Source organism: Orcinus orca, chromosome 12 (genome assembly GCF_937001465.1).
Source record: "Orcinus orca chromosome 12, mOrcOrc1.1, whole genome shotgun sequence".
In the NCBI taxonomy this organism is placed as follows: domain Eukaryota; kingdom Metazoa; phylum Chordata; class Mammalia; order Artiodactyla; family Delphinidae; genus Orcinus; species Orcinus orca.
Genome location: NC_064570.1, coordinates 52,511,603 through 52,535,594, shown reverse-complemented (window position 1 = coordinate 52,535,594; position 23,992 = coordinate 52,511,603).

Here is a 23,992-nt window from a genome sequence, read left to right as displayed (position 1 = left end):
AGCCTTTTTGGCACCAGGGACCAGTTTCGTGGAAGACAACTTTTCCACGGACTGGGGCGGGGGTTGCGGCGGGAATGGGAAGATGGTTCAGGCAGTAGTGCGAGCAATGGGGAGCGATGGGGAGCGGCAGATGAAGCTTCGCTCGCTCGCCCGCCGCTCCCCTCCTGCTGTGCAGCCTGGTTTCTAACAGGCTGTGGACCCCTACCGGTCCGCGGCCCAGGGACTGGGGACACCTGCTTTAGGAAAATGAGGCTCACACATGTGAACTAGTTGTTATTCTATTCTTTTTAAAAGACAAATATTCCTGGGTTCTGTTTTCTGTTTGTTTTGCTTTGAGATGTTTTTTAAATGCAGCCGCATTACTTTTTGAACAACTAGTAAATTTCAAAGATCTCTTTCCTATTGGGTTCAATCTGGAATTTTACCATTAGCCTTTTCAGGAAAAAAAAAAAAAAGAAATATGATAAAATACAGCAAATTATTTATTTATTTATTTATTTTGCGGTACGCGGGCCTCTCACTGCTGTGGCCTCTCCCGTTGCGGAGCACAGGCTCCGGACGCACAGGCTCAGCGGCCATGGCTCACGGGCCCAGCCGCTCCGTGGGGGACCTTCCCAGACCAGGGCACGAACCCGTGTCCTCTGCATCGGCAGGCGGACTCTCAACCACTGCGCCACCAGGGAAGCCCCAGCAAATAATTTTTTAAATGCAAAGCTTGGAATGGGAATGAGCATGGAGAAGAAACACTGTTTTAACAGAGTTATGGTTAAAGCCTTGTCCCAGGTAGTGGTTTTACTTCAATGCTGCCATAGAAAATCTCATCTTGCTGACTGCCCGACTGGCCACCAGCCTCCTCCTCCCCAATCAACCCTCCAAGGAGGGTACTGGCCTCCAATCTGGAAAATCAGCCACAGTAAGTAGAACTGGATGCTAAATGAGACCTCTCCTATTATCTCCCTTTCAGCTGAGGTCCCAGAGCTGAGAGGCATAGGTGAAAGAGACGATGGTGTTTCCCTCAATTCAAGAGGGCCTTTACAAGAACCTAGTGTGAGTCTTGCCAGGAGGGGACATTGACATTTTACCCGTGTCACACATCTCTTATCCCTCCCCCAGGCCCTCTCTAAACAGAGGTCCAGAACAGAGCCTGGTTGGTTACAGAATTCTTGGGAAAACTTGGCCTGCATTTCTTGGCATAAGGAGACTGCAAGAGCCTGCAGAATAGAAGCGTGGGCCAGGGGAGCACCCCTTGCTCTAGGAATGGTAACGCTGGAGGTCCTCTAGGGAGGAGGGGAGCGGTCTCCTCAAGAACCTGCAAAAGCTCCTGCATCAGTCAAGACGGGTGCTTGCAAAATCTGCAGAAGAGCAAAAGGAACAAGCCTCCTAGAATGCTTCACAGAACAATACATAGAACTGACCCACTACAGGAGCTAGCATCTCTGGGGCCATCACTTGAGCTAGACGTGAAAGCCGCATCCACCATCACTTCTCCCCACACAGGACTGTGGCAATGAGCACAGGACCACCGCTGCAGGAAAGCCTCATGTTACCACTATTCTGCTTATTAGACACCATAGCCTAAAGCCTCAGGGAGATGATCTCCACCTCACGTCCGCCTTCCAAATCTCCTGGTGAGCGAATCCAATTGACAGAAATGAATTCACACCTAGGACTCTACCTGCAAGGAAGTCTGGGAAGTGTAGTTTTCATCTGTCCACCCCCTCCTACTGGAAGCAACACACCAGGAGGCTGAGCCATCCTGAGTACCTAGGACAGCACCCAGGAGAGAAAGGACCTGTAACTGGGCTCCTGCTGCACAGAGAGCCTCATTGCCATGTTACAACAGCAATGGCCAAGTAAGATATTTTTTCGCTTTTACTTCACTTCGTCTCTTTCTCCTTCTTCTCTAGCCTAGAAGAGCCAGAAGTAGAACACAGCTGGGACTAGTAGACAAGGTGAAGAAATGGTAAAGAGGCCATGTCCATTTATTTCTTACATTGCAAGTTTCTGAGACTGGGTTGGGCCTGTGTGACATGGAAGGGGAAAAACTTTGAACTGATATGAAATCGGAGTTTTGATATTTTTAACTGCTGAAACCGTGACTGGTCATCAATATCAGAAGGTGATATTTAGTATGTCACCAACTAGGATAGCATGGACGTTGAACCATCAGAATGTACACTAGTCATTAGTAATTATTATGTACTTTTCAGGCTGGACATTGGCCCAGCCTGAAAGTGACCTGAACTGGAAAGGAATCTTCCAAAGATATTGTTTAGAGGAAGGAAAAAAGGATATTGACCAGACAGATGTGAAAGTTAAGTGTGAGCAGACTACAGTGTTGTTCTTTGCTTATACCATACCACACTCAGCTCATTAGATCAACTAGTTACAACACATTTTTCACTTGGGTTAATCCCACTGATCATTTCATTGTGCTGTAGTAGTCACTCATGGCTGCAGTTTAGCAAATAGATACTGGACTTTTCCTTCTCGATTTGAGTTTAAAGAGTTGCGTCTATGTAGGTTCCCTGGACTCACCTGCCACGTGACTCACTCCTCTTTCAGCATTTCCAGATGGAAGATCCACTCAACGGGGAGCTTATCTGGGTATCTCAATCCTAATAGCCTCTTTCTGATGCAAGAGGTAGAATTTATCAGAAAGGAATAGTGGATGATTATAAGAACAGAGTATGTACACATCTGAAGTTTTCATGGGTCTCAGGCACATATTCCCAAAGGTAACAACTCATCCTTATATCCATTCTGTAAAGCCTGGCATTTTAATGTATTAATCTTTTTGTAGAGTAGCACTGAAGACCGCTCCTTTTGAAACCTTTGAGACCTTTTTTTGGTTTGTATATAATACACTTATTTTTAAAGTTAAGGGTCATGTAGCAGCAGGACATTAAAATGCAATAAACTCTCAAAAGCTTCAAATGTATTAAGCAAATAAGTTTGCTTTAGAAGTTGGCCAATCCCATTTGTCATTTTAAAACTTCACTGAATTAAGGGACATTATCTTAGCACTAATATTGGATTTGGGGGTTCTCCCTGTGGCTGTGTTATTTCTGTGTTACTAGATCCCAGTGATTTTTAGATGCTCATGAATAATGGGTTACTTCGCAAAACTAGTGTATACCGAAGTATGATTGGTCCAAATCAGTTCTATTCTCTAACTAAAGTGATGCATCTGCTATCTATATTGTGGGGCTCCATGCATAGAAAGAGTGCCACGATGACTAATGTCTACTTGTTGCTGTTTTCCAATCATTGCTATTGTAGGGTAAGGAGAGAGAGGGACAACATTCATTTGTTAAGTATTGCTGAAAGCACCTGGTTTTGATGTAGATTTCAAAAAAAAAAAAAACTTCCAAAATTAGCTTTTAGAAAAGTTTTAAAGATAATTCTGTCTAGCTTTTTCCTCCATCTGCACATGTAGCCTTATGTCTCACCCCCCCAAAACAAACATGTCTACTCATAAAGTCAAGCCTATATTTTATGGTTCTTATTTTGTTTAAAGTTCTCTGTTTTGAATCACAAAGCCAGGGACTTAGCTGCTTCTTTTGTCATTATGCTGGCTTTCTGCCAAATTCTGACCCCACTTTCTTAGTTTGTTTATTTTATTAAGCAGAATGGGTATACTCACAAGCATCTCCTATCAGGCAGGATATCATAAAAGAAGTAAAAGGGAGCAGGCATCCATATTAAAGAAGACAAATGAGATAGTAACCAAAATTCATCTTCAAGTTGATCCAAGTTAAGTTATGAGTGTAAGACGGCGGTTGCTTAAAGAGAGAAACAAAAAATCTATTCTCATTCTTAGATTTGATACAAACCTGGGTTTCCAGATTTAGACCAAACCCACACATAAGACTGCACTCAGCAAACACAATACCTGTCATGGCGCCAAGCCTCGTGGTCATCTGTACTAGCTCATGCATAATTATGCCCCATTCTTGCTTTGTGCTTATCATTAGGACAGACAAGCTTCCATTGTTTCATTTCCTTCTGAGTAGAAATAAAAGACTAAGGTGTGGAGACCCGGAAAGAGATTTCCATCTCAGAAACGGTGAGGCTCTTGCCTGAGGCAAGATGTTTGAAATGTGCTTATAAAACTTATCTTTCTGTTCCCAAAGAGGCTTCACATGCCAGGGAAGATGGAAGTGAGCACTGGTTAAATTAAAGACAGTTTTGCCTTTCCACACAACAGATGAGGAACTGACTCACCCAGGACACCCTAAACAGTCTCTCTCTTTCCTTCTCTTTCTTGCACTCTCTCTCCCCCAGAAAACCTGGTTTTGCGATGGATTTTCCATGATGAGAGTTACAGGACTATAACCCAGGGTACAGACCCAGGAACTACAACTCATCCTGGCTTCTCTGGTCCCACAGATAGATGAGTGGTCTGGAGATAAGAAGTGAGAACTCTGAAGAGATGAGAATAGCAGAAAGACCACGTCAAATTGGATGACTCCGACAGATCAAGGCCGTAGCACTGTGACAGTCAGATTTAAGACCCGTGATGCCACTATGAGAAGGCTGCAATCTGAGTGTTGCCCAGATCCTTGAAGTCTCCCCAGGGCAATGCCCAGGAACTGGGTCTTTATCCCTTAGTGCGTGCAGTGTCGTTTGTGAAAGCTCTCCCCACAAAGCCATCAGATGGTAACAATTTTCAGTCACTTCCAACATGAGATGGTTTTGAACTTTAATATGCAACGTAATTATGACTGCAAACACTTTGTTAAGCAAACAAACTTCAAACCCTTTTTTAAAAAACAGCTCTTCTCTGGTCATTTAGTCTTGCACAAAGGCTTTAAAAATAAAACTGTGTGGGGAACTAGGGAATCCAGGGACGGAAAGAAAAAAAAAAAAACCTGAACAAAATCAAATGGCTTTAATGTAATCACCACTTGTGTGCTGAGTATCTGAAAGTTTTCTTTCAAATCAAAACCTAGAAAATACAGCATCCTACACTCTATTTCCACTCTTTAACCATCTGACTTCTACTGCAGAATTACACATATTTTTAAAGATAGAGAAATAGACTTTGTTCCTCAATTTTCCTTTGCTTACTAAACTCCTCTTTTCTAATTCTGAAGTATCTAAGTCTTCTGAGGTTTTTTCTCTCCCCCCATCTCCCCCCCTTTTTTATCTTCTCACGGTCACTTTTATTTTTGCCTTTCTTCATCATTTTTCAAGAACTGGGATCATTACATGACACATAGAAATCCATGGATATCCCCTTTTGAAGAAAAAAACAGGGAACCTGGCAGATTTGCAGTGTGAAGGGAACAGCTGGACCCTGAAATAAGTCACCTGAGGAGACTGCAACCTCTATATCCCCAGATCCTATAGAAGTCTGCGTCTTCCCTCATCTGTATGATCCCCCAAAGTTCATTTCCCTGCCGTCTTCTCTATTTACGAGGAGACTTGATAAGCTTTTTGAGTATTCTTCATTTTGCTCCAGAGAGAGGTCAAGGCATAGAGAATAGATCTCTGATTCCGGCCTGTATCATTCAGTAAATTTAAGAAGAAGACACAGTAGATGTGTTCCCCAGATCTCTACAACACTGAGGTCTTCTTACAAAAGGGGAAAGTTATTAAGACGAGGAAACTTCAGAAAAAATACTAACACTGACCCCACTTGGGAATCACCTAAGGTAACACCTAAAACCCATGTTCTGTCAACACACCATGTCACCCTCTTTTCATTCCCAAACAAGAAATTGCTTCACCCCTTTGAGAAAGTGGGGAAAAGGCTGAACTCAAAATATTGTCAATAATCAAGCACATGTGACTACCCTCTCCCCTAGGAACGTCTACCTGTGTTTAGCGTGTCGAACCCCAGTTTTGTGACTAACGCTGTTTATTGCCTACTAAACTGCTATCCCTCTCTGTGTCTCCTTCCCTGCAACAGTGAGGTGTAAAATATACTGGTAACTCAGAGAAAGTGTTCTTTATTGATTACGGAAGATGGACACAAAATGAAACAAAACTTTGCTGCCTCTGGATCTTGCTAACTGCATTTGAGGGTTGGAATGATGGCAGCCATTTTGGGGTCATGAGGAAATTCAGCTACAAGACAAGCCAACTTGTTATAGAGGAGAGATGGAGAGATGCTGGAACCTTGGTGATATCATTTGAACACTAAATTAAATAAGTCTGGAATCACCAAAATTTCAAATGCCTTGTTGTGTGAAATATACATGCTCTGTGTTGCTTAGGTCACTTTCAGTTGAGTTTTCTTTATTTACAACAAAAAATATTCTGATGTTGACAGCTGGATTAAAACTTTGAAAGCAGGGAAACATAAAAAATTACTTTGCTGTATACTCCACTGGCAAACATTCTTATTTTAAGTTTTCAGTGCAAAGTGCCTTGATATATGGAGAGTGGTCACCAAACACCACTGTGCCTGATGTCTGATAGCTCTTTTTAATCCTGGCCAACCAGTGGGCCTTTTTTAACCCTCTGTCCTGGACTGACTGAAAACAAATATAGACTCATTATGAAAATTTAAATTACATTATTTTATCAGCTCTTATAACAATAGCAATCTGAGGAGCATTAATCCTTTTATCTTTTTTAACATCTTTATTGGAGTATAATTGCTTTACAATGTTCTGTTAGTTTCTTTTTTCTTTCTTTTTTTTTTTTTAGTTTCTGCTGTAAAACAAAGTGAATCAGCTATATGCATACGTATATCCCCATATCCCCTCCCTCTTGCGTCTCCCTCCCACCCTCCTTATCCCACTGCTCTAGAGGGTTGCAAAGCACCGAGCTGATCTCCCTGTGGTATGCAGCTGCTTCCCACTAGCTATCTATTTTACATTTGATAGTGTATATATGTCAATGTTACTCTCTCATTTCATCCCAGTTTACCCTTCCCCCTCCCTGTGTCCTCAAGTCCATTCTCTATGTCTGTGTCTTAATTCCTGTCCGGTCCCTAGGTTCATCAGAACCATTTTTTTTTTTTAGATTCTATATATATGTGTTAGCATACTGTGTTTGTTTTTCTCTTTCAGACTTACTTCACTCTGTATAACAGACTCTAGGTCCATCCACCTCACTACAAACAACTCAATTTCATTTCTCTTTATGGCTGAGTAATATTCCATTGTATATATGTGCCACATCTTGTTTATCCTTTCATCTGTTGATGGACACTTAGGTTGCTCCCATGTCCTGGCTATTGTAAATAGTGCTGCAATGAACATTGTGGTACATGACTCTTTTTGAATTATGGTTTTCTCAGGGTATATGTCCAATAGTGGGATTGCTGGGTCGTATGGTAGTTCTATTTTTAGTTTTTTAAGGAACCTCCATACTGTTCTCCATAGTGGCTGTATCAATTTACATTCCCACCAACAGTGCAAGAGGGTTCCCTTTTCTCCACACCCTCTCCAGCATTTATTGTTTGTAGATTTTTTGAAGATGGCCATTCTGACCAGTGTGAGGTGATACCTTATTGAGGTTTTCATTTGCATTCCTCTAATGATTAGTGATGTTGAGCATCCTTTCATGTGTTTGTTGGCAATCTGTATATCTTCTTTGCAGAAATGTCTGTTTAGGTCTCCTGCCATTTTGGATTGGGTTGTTTGGTTTTTTTGATATTGAGCTGCATGAGCTGTTTGTATATTTTGGAGATTAATCCTCTGTCTGTTGCTTCATTTGCAAATACTTTCTCCCATTCTGAGGGTTGTCTTTTCATCTTGTTTATGGTTTCCTTTGTGGTGCAAAAGCTTTGAAGTTTCATTAGGTCCCATTTGTTTATTTTTGTTTTCATTTCCATTTCTCTAGGAGGTGGGTCAAAAAGGATCTTGCTGTGATTTATGTCATAGAGTGTTCTGCCTATGTTTTCCTTTAAGAGTTTGATAGTGTCTGGCCTTACATTTAGATCTTTAATCCATTTTGAGCTTACTTTTGTGTATGGTGTTAGGGAGTGTTCTAATTTCATTCTTTTACATGTAGCTGTCCAGTTTTCCCAGCACCACTTATTGAAGAGGCTGTCTTTTCTCCACTGTATACTTTTGCCTCTGTTATCAAAAATAAGGTGACCATATGTGCATGGGTTTGTCTCTGGGCTTTCTATCCTGTTCCACTTATCTATATTTCTCTTTTTGTGCAAGTACCATACTGTCTTGTTTACTGTAGCTTTGTAGTATAGTCTGAAGTCAGGGAGCATGATTCCTCCAGCTCCGTTTTTCTTTCTCAAGACTGCTTCGGGGTCTTTTGTGTTTCCATACATATTATGGAATTTTTTGTTCAAGTTCTGTGAAAAATTCCATTGGTAGTTTGATAGGGATTGCACTGAATCTGTAGATTGCTTGGGGTGGTATAGTCATTTTCACAACATTGAGTCTTCCAATCCAAGAGCATGGTATATCTCTCCAGCTGTTGGTATCATCTTTAATTTCTTTCATCGCTGTCTTGTAGTTTTCTGCATACAGGTCATTTGTCTCCCTAGGTAGGTTTATTCCTAGGTATTTTATTCTTTTTGTTGCAATGGTAAATGGGAGTGTTTCCTTAATTTCTCTTTCAGATTTTTCATCATTAGTGTGTAGGACTGCAAGAGATTTCTGTGCATTAATTTTCTATCCTGCTACTCTACCAAATTCATTGATTAGCCCTAGTAGTTTTCTGGTAGCATTTTTAGGATTCTGTATGTATAGTATCAATTCATCTGCAAACAGTGACAGTTTTACTTCTTCTTTTCCGATTTGTATTCCTTTTATTTCTTTTTCTTCTCTGACTGCTGTGGCTAAAACTTCCAAGACTATGTTGAATAAGAGTGGTGAGAGTGGGCAACCTTGTCTTGTTCCTGATCTTAGAGGAAATGCTTTCAGTTTTTCACCATTGAGAATGATTTTTGCTGTGCGTTCGTCATATATGGCCTTTATTATGTTGAGGTAAGTTCCCTCTATGCCTACTTTCTGGAGGGTTTTTATCATAGATCGGTGTTGAATTTTGTTGAAAGCTTTCTCTGCATCTATTGAGATGATCATATGGTTTTTCTCCTTCAATCTGTTAATATAGTGTATCACGTTGATTAATTTGTGTATATTCAAGAATCCTTGCATCCCTGGGATAATTCCCACTTGACCATGATGTATGATCCTTTTAATGTGGTGGTTGTTGGATTCTGTTTGCTAGCATTTTGTTGAGGATTTTTACATCTATATTCATCAGTGATATTGGTCTGTAATTTCCTTTTTTTGTAGTGTCTCTGTCTGATTTTGGTATCAGGGTGATGGTGGCCTCATAGAATGAGTTTGGGAGTGTTCTTCCCTCTGCAATTTTTTGGAAGAGTTTGAAAAGGATGGGTGTTAGCTCTTCTCTAAATGTTTGATAGAATTTGCCTGTGAAGCCATCTGGTCCTGGGTTTTTGTTTGTTGGGAGATTTTTAATCACAGTTTCAATTTCAGTGCTTGTGATTGGTCTGTTCATATTTTTTATTTCTTCCTGGTTCAGTCTCAGCAGGTTGTGCATTTCTAAGAATTTGTCCATTTCTTCCAGGTTGTCCATTTTATTGGCATAGAGTTGCTTGTAGTAATCTCTCGTGATCCTTTACATTTCTGCAGTGTCAGTTGTTACTTCTCCTTTTTCATTTCTAATTCTGTTTATTTGAGTCTTATTCCTTTTTTCTTGATGAGTGTGGCTAACGGTTTATCAATTTTGTTTATCTTCTCAAAGAACCACCTTTTAGTTTTATTGATCTTTGCTATCGTTTCCTTCATTTCTTTTTCATTTATTTCTGATCTGATCTTTAGGTTTTCTTTCCTTCTGCTAACTTTGGGGTTTTTTGTTCTTCTTTCTCTAATTGCTTTAGGTGTAAGGTTAGGTTGCTTATTTGAGATTTTTCTTTCTTGAAGTAGGATTCTATTGTTATAAACTTCCCTCTTGGAACTGCTTTTGCTGCATCCCATAGGTTTTTGGTCATTGTGTTTTCATTGTCATTTGTTTCTAGGTATTTTCTGATTTCCTCTTTGATTTCTTAGTGATCTCTTGGTTATTTAGTAGCATATTGTTTAGCTTCCATGTTTTTGTATTTTTTACAGTTTTTTTCCTGTAATTGATATCTAGTCTCATAGAAAAGATACCTGATATGATTTTACTTTTCTTAAATTTACCAAGGCTTGATTTGTGACCCAAGAAATGGTCTATCCTGAAGAATGTTCCATGAGCACTTGAGAAGAAAGTGTATTCTGTTGTTTTTGGATAGAATGTCCTATAAATATCAATTAAGTCCATCATGTTTCATGCGTCATTTAAAGCTTCTGTTTCCTTATTTATTTTCTTTCAGATGATCTGTCCAATGTTGAAAGTGGGGTGTTAAAGTCCCCTACCATGATTTTGTTACTGTCGATTTCCCCTTTTATAGCTGTTAGCATTTGCCTTATGTATTGAGGTGCCCCTATGTTGGATGCATAAATATTACAATTGTTATATCTTCTTCTTGGATTGATCCCTTGATCATTATGTAGTGTCTATCTTAAAGTCTATTTTAAAGTCTATTTTGTCTGATATGAGAATTGCTACTCCAGCTTTCTTTTGATTTCCATTTGCATGGAATATCTTTTTCCATCCCTTCACTTTCTGTCTGTATGTGTCCCTAAGTCTGAAGTGGGTGTCTTGTAGACAGCATCTATATGGGTCTTGTTTTTGTATCCATTCAGCCAGTCTACATCTTTTGGTTAGAGCATTTAATCCATTTACATTTAAGGTAATTATCAATATGTGTGTTCCTCTTACCATTTTCTTAATTGTTTTTGGTTTGTTTTTGTAGGTCTTTTCCTTCTCTGTGTTTCTTGCCTAGGGAAGTTCCTTTAGCATTTTTCGTAAAGCTGGTTTGGTGGTGCTGAATTCTCTTAACTTTTGCTTATCTGTAATGGTTTTAATTTCTCCATTGAATCTGAATAAGATCCTTGATGGGTAGAGTAATCTTGGTTGTAGGTTTTTCCCTTTCATCACTTTAAATATGTCCTGCCACTCCCTTCTGGCTTGCAGAGTTTCTGCTGAAAGCAGCTGTTCACCTTATGTGGATTCCCTTGTATGTTATTTGTTGCTTTTCCCTTGCTGCTTTTAATATTTTTTTCTTTGTATTTAATTTTTGATAGTTTTATTAATATGTATCTCAGCATGTTTCTTTTTGGGTTTATCCTGTATGGTACTCTCTGTGCTTCCTGGACTTGATTGACTATTTCTTTCCCCATGTTAGGGAAGTTTCTGACTATAATCTCTTCAAATATTTTCTCACACCCTCTCTTTTTCTCTTCTTCTTCTGGGACCCCTATAATTCATATGTTGGTGCATTTAATCTTGTCCCAGAGGTCTCTCAGACTGTCCTCAATTCTTTTCATTCTTTTTTCTTTATTCTGCTCCCTGTCAGTTACTTCTGTCTCTTTTATTCTGCAATTGATTCCTTTAGAGTATTTTTAATTTCAGTAATTGTGTTGTTCATCACTGTTTGTTTGCTCTTTAGTTCTTCTAGATCCTTGTTAAATGTTTCTTGTATTTTCTCCATTCTGTTTCCAAGATTTTGGATCATCTCTACTATCATTACTCTGAAATCTTTTTCATGTAGCTTGCCTATTTCATCTTCATTTATTTGCTCTTGTAGGTTTTTACCTTGTTCCTTTGTCTGTAACATTTTTTGTCATTTCTTTATTTTTATTTTTTTTTTGATGGGCGGTGCTGTATTACTGTCTTACTGCTTGTTTGGCCTGAGACGTCCAGCACTGGAGTTTGCAGGCAGTTGGATAGAGTCGGGTCTTGGTGCTGAGATGAGGAACTCCAGGAAGCCTCATTCTGATTAATATTCCCTGGAGTCTGAGGTTCTCTGTCAGTCCAGTGGTTTGGACTCGGAACTCCCACCACAATAGCTCGGGCCTGACCTCTGGCCTGGGAACCAAGGTCCTGCAAGCTCCTCCTGTCCCCTTAGGTGTCCTTGGTCCCCCACCAGTGCCGGGTAGCTGCCCTAGTTGTGCAGAGATGCGAATTCCACATCCTCCTACTATGCCATCTTGACTGGGACCATTAATCTTGACTTGGAGATATTTCTCCTTTCTCATTCACCATCTATTTGGGTTGGCCAAAATATTCGTTCATTTAGTGAATACATTGTTCAATAAAGTTCTTTGTGAAAATGAAAAATGTATTTTTTATTTTTACTTAAAACCAAACGAACTTTTTGACCAACCCAATACATTACCTCTTCAAAGTCAACACGGAAACAACAAAAGCCAAGTTTCTACTGTGACTGTGATAGCTTAAAAATGAAATCCCTTGTTCCCTACACCAAAGAAGGCCCCAGTACAGTTATTCACATCAGTAATCTGGTGACATGAGAACACCAGTAAGCTTGCTGTCAGTACTTAATTTTTTAAGGAAATTAAATAGAGCCAACATCAGGCACAGTTTTACAACTGAACTTAGAGCCCCAAATTCTGTTTTTGTAGAATTTTTAAATCAGAGCTAAAGCCTTTTGTCCTCAGCCTGCTTCTTCAGTCAACAAGGTAGAAGTTCCATAATCGGCTCTCAGCCCATTTTGGGAGGGGGCACAGTGGGAGGCTGCATTGGGCTGAGGCCCTGAGGAGATTCCTTCCTTCCTAACTGAGGCTATGCAGACCAGACAAGAGAGGCCATCTTCTTCCCTCCTGCTCCTCAATAATGAGAATGAAAAAGAACCACTTCACAGATGCTTCTCACCTAAAGCCTTTCTTTCTGGATGCAGATTCCTGGATGAAGAAATCTCAGGGGCATAAAAAATGTCCACTAGGTTTTCAGACTCTTATTAAGTGGAGCATTGCATCAAGAATTAACTGCTGCTCACTATTTACAATAGCCAGGACATGGAAGCAACCTAAATGTCTATCAGAGAGGAATGGATAAAGAAGATGTGGTACATATATACAATGGACTATTACTCAGCCATAAAAAAGAATGAAATAATGCCATTTGCAGCAACATGGATGGACCTAGAGACTGTCATACTGAGTGAGGTAAATCAGACAGAGAAAGACAAATATTATATGATATCGCTTATATGTGGAATCTAAAAAAGAAAATGGTACAAATGACCTTATTTACAGAAATAGAGTCACAGATGTAGAAAACAAACTTATGGTTACCAAAGGGGAAAGGGGAAGGGGGGATAAATTGGGAGATTGGGTCTGATATATACACACTACTATATATAAAATAGATAACTAATAAGGACCTACCGTATAGCACAGGGAACTCTGCTCAATACTCTGTAATGGCCTATATGGGAAGGAATCTAAAAAAGAGTGGATATATGTACATGTATAACTGATTCACTTTGCTGTACAGCAGAAACTTAACACAACATTTTAAATCAACTATACTCTAATAATAATAGAGTATACTCTATACTCTAATCTAACTATACTCTAGTAGCCAAAATTGGCTTTCATCAGAGCCTAAACTATACCATTTGGGAGATTTTCTGACCTTTCATATTTTTTTATACTCTAATAAAATTTTTTTTTAAAGAAAATATTAACTGCTGCTACCTAACCTCACCATTCTGGGTTTCCTGCCCTCACACACATTGATTTGGGGAACAGCTGTAGTCTAATGATTAACTAACCATGGGAATGCCCCCCAAGTGGGGGACCCTATGATCTCTAGGAAGAGGGGATGGGGGGACTGGGGTCCTATCTTGGGATTAAGCAGAGTATCTCCTTCTTCAAGCTAAACTGGCTTGTTTCATCTGCCCCTGCCAGGGCTCAGGTAGCCAAAATTGGCTTTCACCAGAGCCTAAACTACACCATTTGGGAGATTTTATGACCTTTCATATTTTTTTATATCCTCCTTTTTGGGTCACTCTATCCAGAAAGTTCTTCTCTCTTGCTCACCATCATTCTTTTTCCTTCATATGGCTACATTAAAATCTGCCTAGGAGATTTTATTTTCTCTAATCATTCCAAGGTTATTGGCATTGGGAAGAGTATTTCAGCTTAAGGAGAACCTTGGAAAATGAATGCATCATTTAAAAATGAACATTGATAGTACCCAAAGAAAAACGTGTTTTCCATTCAGAAAAAAAAAAAATTACTATGTGTTGTTTGGTTTGGTTTGGGGAGTTTTAGTTGGGTGTTCAGAATGATGTTTTAAGGTTTAATGCAGAGATTTCTCTTGAATATTAACGTTGAATAAAATGACTGGTGGTTGGTAGGGACATGTAGCATAGGGTTCATTCCCGGAAATGGCTATCTTATGGGTCATAAAATGAGTTAAAACAAAATTTTTTAGAAAAGAAGAAATACTGACAATATCATTCAGGATGTGTGTGGCCAACTTCAGCTTGTTATAATATTAATCAAAATGATTCCCTCATGTGGGAAAATACTTTTTACTGCAAATAAATACAGAAAAACATAATTGATCTAGACAAACAAAACAGACAAATGAGCACATGCTCAAATCCCAGGGTCTAAAATAAGTCAGGCTACAGAACCTAAGAGAAATTCCATAAGCTCTGCCTCTTATTTCTATTTCCAGGTTGGTTTTCACAGAATCCTCATTTGTGGTTGAAATTTAACGTTACTTGACCATGACTCCAGGGATTAGAGATGTAATTAGGAAGTAGTGGCAAAGAGAATGCTTTAAAAAAGACACAGAGGGCTTCACTGGTGGCGCAGGGGTTGAGAGTCCACCTGCTGATGCAGGGGACACGGGTTCGTGCCCCAGTCCGGTAAGATCCCACATGCTGCAGAGCGTCTGGGCCCGTGAGCCATGGCTGCTGAGCCTGCGCATCCAGAGCCTGTGCTCCGCAATGGGAGAGGCCACAACAGTGAGAGGACCGTGTATGGCAAAAAAAATAAAATAAAATAAAATAAAAATAAAAGAGAAAGAGAGAGAAAAGAGAGAGAAAAAATAAAGCAGGGACCCTAAGTAGTTCAAATAGATCTGTCCAGCTGCAATACAGCTAAGAAAACTCAGAGGCTATATTTCAAACATGGATGAAATTAGTATGCAGGAAGCACTTAAATCAGAGCTCTTCTTATTCAACAAGGTTTATTTATAGAATCTGAATAGCTCTAGAAAAAATTCTGATGATTCACATTGCTTTGACCTAAACTTACTTTTTTTGTTACAGTTTTTTTTAACATCTTTGTTGAAGTATAATTGCTTTACAATGGTGTGTTAGTTTCTGCTTTAAAAACTAAGCAAATCAGTTATACATATACATATGTTCCCATAACTCTTCCCTCTTGTGTCTCCCTCCCTCCCACCCTCCCTATCCCACCACTCTAGGTGGTCACAAACCACTGAGCTGATCTCCCTGTGCTATGTGGCTGCTTCCCACTAGCTATCTATTTTAAGTTCGGTAGTGTATATATGTCCATGCCACTCTCTCACTTTGTCACAGCTTACCCTCCCCCCACCATATCCTCAAGTCCATTCTTTAGTAGGACTGCGTCTTTATTCCTGTATTACCCCTAGGTTCTTCATGACATTTTTTTTTCTCATAGATTCCATATATATGTATTAGCGTATGGTATTTGTTTTTCTCCTTCTGACTTACTTCACTCTGTATAACAGACTCTAGGTCCATCCACCTCACTACAAATAACCCAATTTCTTTTCTTTTTATGGCTGAGTAATATTCCATTGTATATATGTGCCACATCTTCTTTATCCATTCATCTGTTGATGGACACATAGGTTGCTTCCATGTCCTGGCTATTGTAAATAGAGCTGCAATGAACATTTTGTTACATAACTCTTTTTGAATTATGGTTTTCTCAGGGTATATGCCCAGTAGTGGGATTGCTGGGTCGTATGGTAGTTCTATTTGTAGTTTTATAAGGAACCTCCATACCGTTCTCCATGGCTGTATCAATTTACATTCCCACCAGCAGTGCAAGAGTGTTCCCTTTTCTCCACACCGTCACCAGCATTTATTGTTTCTAGATTTTTTGATGATGGCCATTCTGACTAGTGTAAGATGATATCTCATTGTAGTTCTCATTTGCATTTCTCTGCATCTATTGAGATGATCATATGGTTTTTCTCCTTCAATCTGTTAATATGGTGTATCACGTTGATTGATTTGCATATGTTGAAGAATCCTTGCATTCCTGGAATAAACCTCACTTGATCATGGTGTATGATCCTTTTAACGTGCTGTTGGATTCTGTTTGGTAGTATTTTGCTGAGGATTTTTGCATCTATGTTCATCAGTGATATTGGCCTGTAGTTTTCTTTCTTTGTGACATCTTTGTCTGGTTTTGGTATCAGGGTGATGGTGGCCTCATAGAATGAGTTTGGGAGTGTTCTTCCCTCTGCAATTTTTTGGAAGAGTTTGAAAAGGATGGGTGTTAGCTCTTCTCTAAATGTTTGATAGAATTTGCCTGTGAAGCCATCTGGTCCTGGGCTTTTGTTTGTTGGGAGATTTTTAATCACAGTTTCAATTTCAGTGCTTGTGATTGGTCTGTTCATATTTTCTATTTCTTCCTGGTTCAGTCTCAGCAGGTTGTGCATTTCTAAGAATTTGTCCATTTCTTCCAGGTTGTCCATTTTATTGGCATAGAGTTGCTTGTAGTAATCTCTCATGATCCTTTGTATTTCTGCAGTGTCAGTTGTTACTTCTCCTTTTTCATTTCTATTGATTTGAGTCTTCTCCCTTTTTTTCTTGATGAGTCTGGCTAATGGTTTATCAATTTTGTTTATCTTCTCAAAGAACCAGCTTTTAGTTTTATTGATCTTTGCTATTGTTTCCTTCATTTCTTTTTCATTTATTACTGATCCGATCTTTATGATCTTTCCTTCTGCTAACTTTGGGGTTCTTTTGTTCTTCTTTCTCTAATTCCTCTACGTGCAAGGTTAGGTTGTTTATTTGAGATGTTTCCTGTTTCTTAAGGTAGGATTGTATTGCTATAAACTTCCCTCTTAGAACTGCTTTTGCTGCATCCCATAGGTTTTGGGTCGTCATGTCTCCACTCTCATTTGTTTCTAGGTATTTTTTGATTTCTTCTTTGATGTCTTCAGTGATCACTTTGTTATTAAGTAGTGTATTGTTTAGCCTCCATGTGTTTGTGTTTTTTACAGATCTTTTCCCGTAATTGATATCTAGTCTCATAGCGTTGTGGTCGGAAAATATACTTGATACGATTTCAGTTTTCTTAAATTTACCAAGGCTTGATTTGTGACCCAAGATATGATCTATCCTGGAGAATGTTCCATGAGGACTTGAGAAAAAGTGTATTCTGCTCTTTTTGGATGGAATGTCCTATAAATATCAATTAAGTCCATCTGGCTTAATGTATCACTTAAAGCTTGTGTTTCCTTATTTATTTTCATTTTGGATCATCTGTCCATTGGTGAAAGTGGGGTGTTAAAGTCCCGTACCATGATTGTGTTACTGTCGATTTCCCCTTTTATGGCTGTTAGCACTTGCCTTATGTATTGAGATGTTCCTATGTTGGGTGCATAAATATTTACAATTGTTATATCTTCTTCTTGGATTGATCCCTTGATCATTATGTAGTGTCCTTCTTTGTCTCTTCTAATAGTCTTTGTTTTAAAGTCTATTTTGTCTGATATGAGAATTGCTACTCCAGCTTTCTTTTGATTTCCATTTGCATGGAATATCTTTTTCCATCCCCTCACTTTCAGTCCGTATGTGTTCCTAAGTCTGAAGTGGGTTTCTTGTAGACAGCATATATATGGGTCTTCTTTCTGTATCCATTCAGCCAGTCTATATCTTTTGGTTGGAGCATTTAATCCATTTACATTTAAGGTAATTATTAATATGTATGTTCCTATTCCCATTTTCTTAGTTGTTTTGGGTTCGTTATTGTAGGCCTTTTCCTTCTCTTGTGTTTCTTGCCTAGAGAAGTTCCTTTAGCATTTGTTGTACAGCTGGTTTGGTGGTGCTGAACTCTCTCAGCTTTTGCTTGTCTGTAAAGATTTTAATTTCTCCATCAAATCTGAATGAGATCCTTGCTGGGTAGAGTAATCTTGGTTGTAGGTTTTTCTCCTTCATCACTTTAAATATGTCCTGCCACTCCCTTCTGGCTTGCAGAGTTTCTGCTGAGAGATCAGCTGTTAACCTTATGGGGATTCTCTTGTGTGTTATTTGTTGTTTTCCCTTGCTGCTTTTAATATGTTTTCTTTGTATTTAGTTTTTGATAGTTTGATTAATATGTATCTTGGTGTGTTTCTCCTTGGATTTATCCTGTATGGGACTCTCTGTGCTTCCTGGACTTGATTAACTATTTCCTTTCCCATATTAGGGAAGTTTTCAACTATAATCTCTTCAAATATTTTCTCAGTCCCTTTGTTTTTCTCTTCTTCTTCTGGGACCTCTATAATTCGAATGTTGGTGCGTTTAATGTTGTCCCAGAGGTCTCTGAGACTGTCCTCAGTTCTTTTCATTCTTTTTTCTTTATTCTGCTCTGCAGTAGTTATTTTCCACTATTTTATCTCCCAGGTCACTTATCCATTCCTCTGCCTCAGTTATTCGGCTATTGTTCCCTTTTAGAGTCTTTTTAATTTCATTTATTGTGTTGTTCATTGTTGCTTGTTTCATCTTTAGTTCTTCTAGGTCCTTGTTAAATGTTTCTTGCACTTTGTCTATTCTATTTCCAAGATTTTGAATCATCTTTACTATCATTATTCTGAATTCTTTTTCAGGTAGACTGCCTATTTCCTCTTCATTTGTTAGGTCTGGTGGGTTTTTACCTTGCTCCTTCATCTGCTGTGTGTTTTTCCATCTTCTCATTTTGCTTATCTTACTGTGTTTGGGGTCTCCTCTTTGCAGGCTGCAGTTTCGTGGTTCCCGTTGTTTTTGGTGTCTGTCCCCAGTGGCTAAGGTTGGTTCAGTGGGTTGTGTAGGCTTCCTGGTGGAGGGGACTAGTGCCTGTGTTCTGGTGGATGAGGCTGGATCTTGTCTTTCTGGTGGGCAGGTCCACGTCTGGTGGTGTGTTTTGGGGTGTCTGTGGACTTATTATGATTTTAGGCAGCCTCTCTGCTAATGGGTGGGGTTGTGTTCCTGTCTTGCTAGTTGTTTGGCATAGGGTGTCCTGCACTGTAGCTTGCTGGTCATTGAGTGAAGCTGGGTGTTGGTGTTGAGATGGAGATCTCTGGGATATTTTTGCCATTTGATATTACATGGAGCTGGGAGGTCTCTTTTGGACCAGTATCCTGAAGTTGACTCTCCCACCTCAGAGGCACAGCCCTGACACCTGGCTGGAGCACCAAGAGCCTTTCATCCACACAGCTCAGAGTAAAAGGGAGAAAAAGTGAAAGAAGGAAAGAAGGAAAGAAGGAAAGAAAGAAAGAAAAGGAAGGAAGGAAGAAAGAAAGAAAGAAAGAAAGAAAGAAAGAAAGAAAGAAAGAAAGAAAGAAAGAAAGAAAGAAAGAAAGAAAGGAAGAGAAAGAAAGTGTGTAGGTCGCCTGAGGGCGTCTATTCTTTGCTCAGACAGGACGGGGTTAAAGGAGCAGCTGCTTCGGGGGCTCTGGCTCACTCAGGTCGGGAGGAGGGAGGGGTACGGAGTGCGGGGCGAGCGTGCGGCGGCAGAGGCCGGCATGAAGTTGCACCAGCCTGAGACGCGCCATGCGTTTTCCCGGGGAAGTTGTCCCTGGATCCCGGGACCCTGGCAGGGGTGGGCTTTGCAGGCTCCCGGCAGGGACAGTGTGGAGAGTGACCTGTGCTTGCACACAGGCTTCTTGGTGGCGGCAGCAGCAGCCTTAGCGTCTCATGCCCATCTCTGGGGTCCACGCTGTTAGCCGCGGCTTGCGCCCATCTCTGGAGCTCCTTTAAGCAGCGCTCTTAATCCCCTCTCCTCGCACCAGGAAACAAAGAGGGAAGAAAAAGTGTCTTGCCTCTTCGGCAGCTCCAGTCTTTTCCCCGGACTCCCTCCCGGCTAGCCGTGGTGCACTAACCCCTGCAGGCTGTGATCACGCCTCCAACCCCAATCCTCTCCCTGCGCTCTGATGGAAGCCCAAGCCTCAGCTCCCGGCCCCGCCCGCCCCGGCGGGTGAGCAGACTAGCCTCTCGGGCTGGTGAGTGCCGGTCGGCACCGATCCTCTGTGCGGGAATCTCTCCGCCTTGCCCTCCGCAACCCTGAGGCTACGCTCTCCTCCGTGGCTCCGAAGCTTTCCCCCTCCGCCACCCGCTGTCACCGCCTGCGAAGGGCCTTCCTAGTGTGTGGAAACTTTTCCTCCTTCACAGCTCCCTCCTACTGGTGCAGGTACCGTCCCTATTCTTTTGTCTCTGTTTATTCTTTTTTATTTTGCCCTACCCAGGTACGTGGGGAGTTTCTTGCCTTTTGGGAGGTCTGAGGTCTTCTGCCAGCATTCAGTAGGTGTTCTATAGGAGCTGTTCCACTTGTAGATATATTTCTGGTGTATCTGTGGGGAGGAAGGTGATCTCCGCGTCTTACTCTTCCGCCATCTTCCTCAACTCCCTCTGGCCTAAACTTTTATTTATTCTTTCACTCCATCAAATATTTATTAAGAATCTTCTGTGTGGCAAACATTGGTGCTGGGAGAACAAGAGGAGTTTGCTGGCCTCATGGAGTCTATCCTAAAAAATTACCCGGATAATCATTTGATGAATGCTTAAGGAAACTATAGTGTGCTCTGAGAGTATACGTTTTCTGGGGATGGGGGTTCAGGGAAGGTGTCTGCAGACTTGACGTTCCAACTGAGATAGGAAGAGTGAGAAAGAATTAATGACTAGGTAACAGGATACTGAAAAGATTCCTCAGCAGAAGACACAGAATGAGTCAGGACAGAGATGCCCTGGAACCAGCACATTCAAGGAAAACAGAGAAAGTCAGAGCGTGACTCCAGGGACAGTGAGCCGGCGATGAGGCTGGGCAGGGACTGAGTTACATAAGGAGGAGTGATGTTCTAGACATGTAGCCATTTGCAAAGGCACAAACCTGGCAGGTCAGAAGGGAGGTTGACGCTCAACAACCTGGGTGGTGGAACCAGTACAACTGGCTGACCGTCAGCCCAGCATGAAAGGCCTGGAAGGACAGAGCATGAGCTCTGGATTTGATGCTTAGAGCCAGAAGAAGGCATTGAAGAGCTGTCAGCAAGAGACCATGAGGATCACATATGAGCTGCAAATGTTTTCTAGACGGAGCAAGATGAGAAGATGAGCTCAGCTGGCCCATGAGTGCTCCCCACACAGACGCCAAGTGCCGCTCGGGGATTCTGAGATAAAGATCAGACCCTGCAGTGACTGCTCTCAGAAAGCTCACAGTTGATAGCCAGTGCCTCCCAGATATTAATCACTAAAAGATCTGCTCTGGTTGGGTAGAAAGTTCTAAAAGCTCTTCAGAGCAACAGGTGGGAGCAGAGAAACAGCGTGTGCCTGAAATTCATGATCTCTTTATGTAGTATTGTTGGAAATGCCATCCCAGTAGCTCTGCATTATAAAGGGAAAATAAATTAAACTTTTTATTATTGAAGGACTTTTTCATCTGAGAGCTCAACCTTTCTAGCTAAATCACTGCTCTCCAGGCCTGCACAAACTACTCTCCAAATACAGAAAAGCCAGAGAATGTCTGTGAGGGTTTCATGTCAGTGAGCTGTCACTGGCATTCGCATCTCTGTCTCCATGTATCTATCAGTCTTGGTACTGCCAGACACAGAGAGGACAAGAATTGCCAGAAATGCTTCCATGTGGGCGCCATCATGTCTGTTGGTCAAGAGAACAGGTTAGGGGATGTCTTCCCCAAATGTCCTGTAATGTCAAGGTGGTCTCATCTAGTGCTTCCCTTCCTAAATAATGCTTTAGCAAAGCTATGGAAATTAGTGTAGACCCATAGTATGGGGTGGGAGGGAGCAGTCAACTTAATATTAAAGAAAATAGACTAAGGTCAAAATTTTATCTTTAAATCTTCGTTTGCCATAGTGAAAATTTTAGTAACAAATACCTAAGTAAATGAAAAACTCGTAACGTATTCAGAAAATGTAGAAATATATACAGCATGTACAAAGAGACAGTTCTCTTTCCTCTCTTTAATCTCACTCCAATTTGATATGTATATATTGGCATTTTTCTCTGTTTATCAATATATACACATATATAGTTTTTATTCCTTATAAAAAAGGGACCATCCTAACAAGTTATTTGAATATCATTTTCATCACTTGATAATATATCCTGAACATCTTTCCAAGGTCATCTGTATAGCAGCATCTCATTCTTTTTAATAACTGTATAGCAATTCCCTGAATGGATTTGTCATCATTTTGTTATGTGTTCCCTTATTATGGAGCAATTTATATTGTTTTCAGGTTGGGTTTTTTTTTGTCTTTTAAGCAAAGTTGGAATAGTATCTTTACAACTATGTCTTTATCCATTTGTAAAATAAGATTCCTAGAAGTGGAACTGTAAGATCGTAGAGGATTCACATTTTTATATTGAAAGAAAATTTCAAACTGCCCTCCAAAAAGGGTTATGCTGATTTACTTTCTCAAAGAAATCATTTTAAATGGGGGGCAGGGGGAAGAAATGACCTAGATTTTTAGTGCCACTGACATTTACTCACATGATGTTAAGAGCTTTCGGATACATTACCCCCAGGGGTCACTACTCGATCCTAGGAAGTGGGCAGAACAGAAATGTGAGGTCATTTTCCTGCTGAGACATCTGGGAGTAGAGAGGCTGGGCCATCTGCACACGGCCACGCTGGCACCCGACATGGGTGAGAAAGGTAGAGGTGAAGGCCGTGGGCTCTGACGACGGACTGTCGGAGTTCAAATCTTGCCTCTTTTTTGCATCTGATGACATGGGCTTCACTTCTCTGTGATGGTTAACTTTATGGGTCAACTTGGCTAGGCCACAGTCCCCATATATTTAGTCAATATCAGTCTCAATGTTGCTCTGAAGGTATTCTTTAGATGTGATTAACACGTGAATCAGTGGACTCTGAGTAAAGCAGGTTACCTTCCATAATGTGGGTGGGCCTCATCCAATCAATTGAAAACCTTAAGAGAAAGACTGAGGTCCCCCGAGAAAGAAGAAATTTGGCCTCCAGACTCAAGCTGCAACATCAACTCTTCTGTTTCTCAGCTGGCCGGTCTGCCCTGCAGATTTTGGACCGGCCAGTCCCCACAATTGCATGAGCCAATTCCTTAAAATAAATGTCTGGATAGATACATAGATACATAGATTAGATAGATAGATAGACAGATAGATAGGGAAAGGTAGAGTTGGACACACACACACACACACACACACACACACACACACACACACACACCCTATTAGTCCTGTTTCTCCAGGGACACCTAATATTGATACATTCTCTAAACCTCAGTTTCCTCATCTATAAAATGGTGACAACACTACTTACTTTGTGAGATTATGAAATGAAATAATCCATATTAATGTGGATGGGCCTCATCGAATCACTTGAAACCCTTAATGAAAAGACTGGGGTCCCTAAGAAAGAGGAAATTCAGCCTCCAGACGGCCCTCAGACTCAAGCTGCCACATCGTTTGCCACTGCCAGGCGTATGGTCTGGAGTCCATACATGTTGACTATGATTTTTAGATAAATGAGCTTGAACCCACCGCTCTGTTCATTACCACCCTCCTCCTCCCCCTTCCCAACACACACGCCCTCTCACACACATTCACATTCACTCACATTCTCACGCACACTTACAGACAAGACCCTCTGAAAAACTCGGAGCACAAGCCCTTCCGTTTACAGACAAGACATAGAAGGAAGCCCAAGCTGTGAAGAGACACATTCAAGAGATTTCTGAGCAAGGTTGAAACCCGAAGTGAGACCATGTCTATCTTCTGGAGGTCTGTTCCCTAGGCAGCCCTGCCTCCCCACTGTGAGCTGGGAATTGCCAGTTGCATTCATTTAAGCTGTTTGCTTCCCAGCCCACATAGGATATGGGCCTTGATCTCTGCATCACACAGTAGTGATGCCATGAGACTTTCATCTCTTCTGCTATGTGTCACCTTTAGTCAGGACTCTCATTG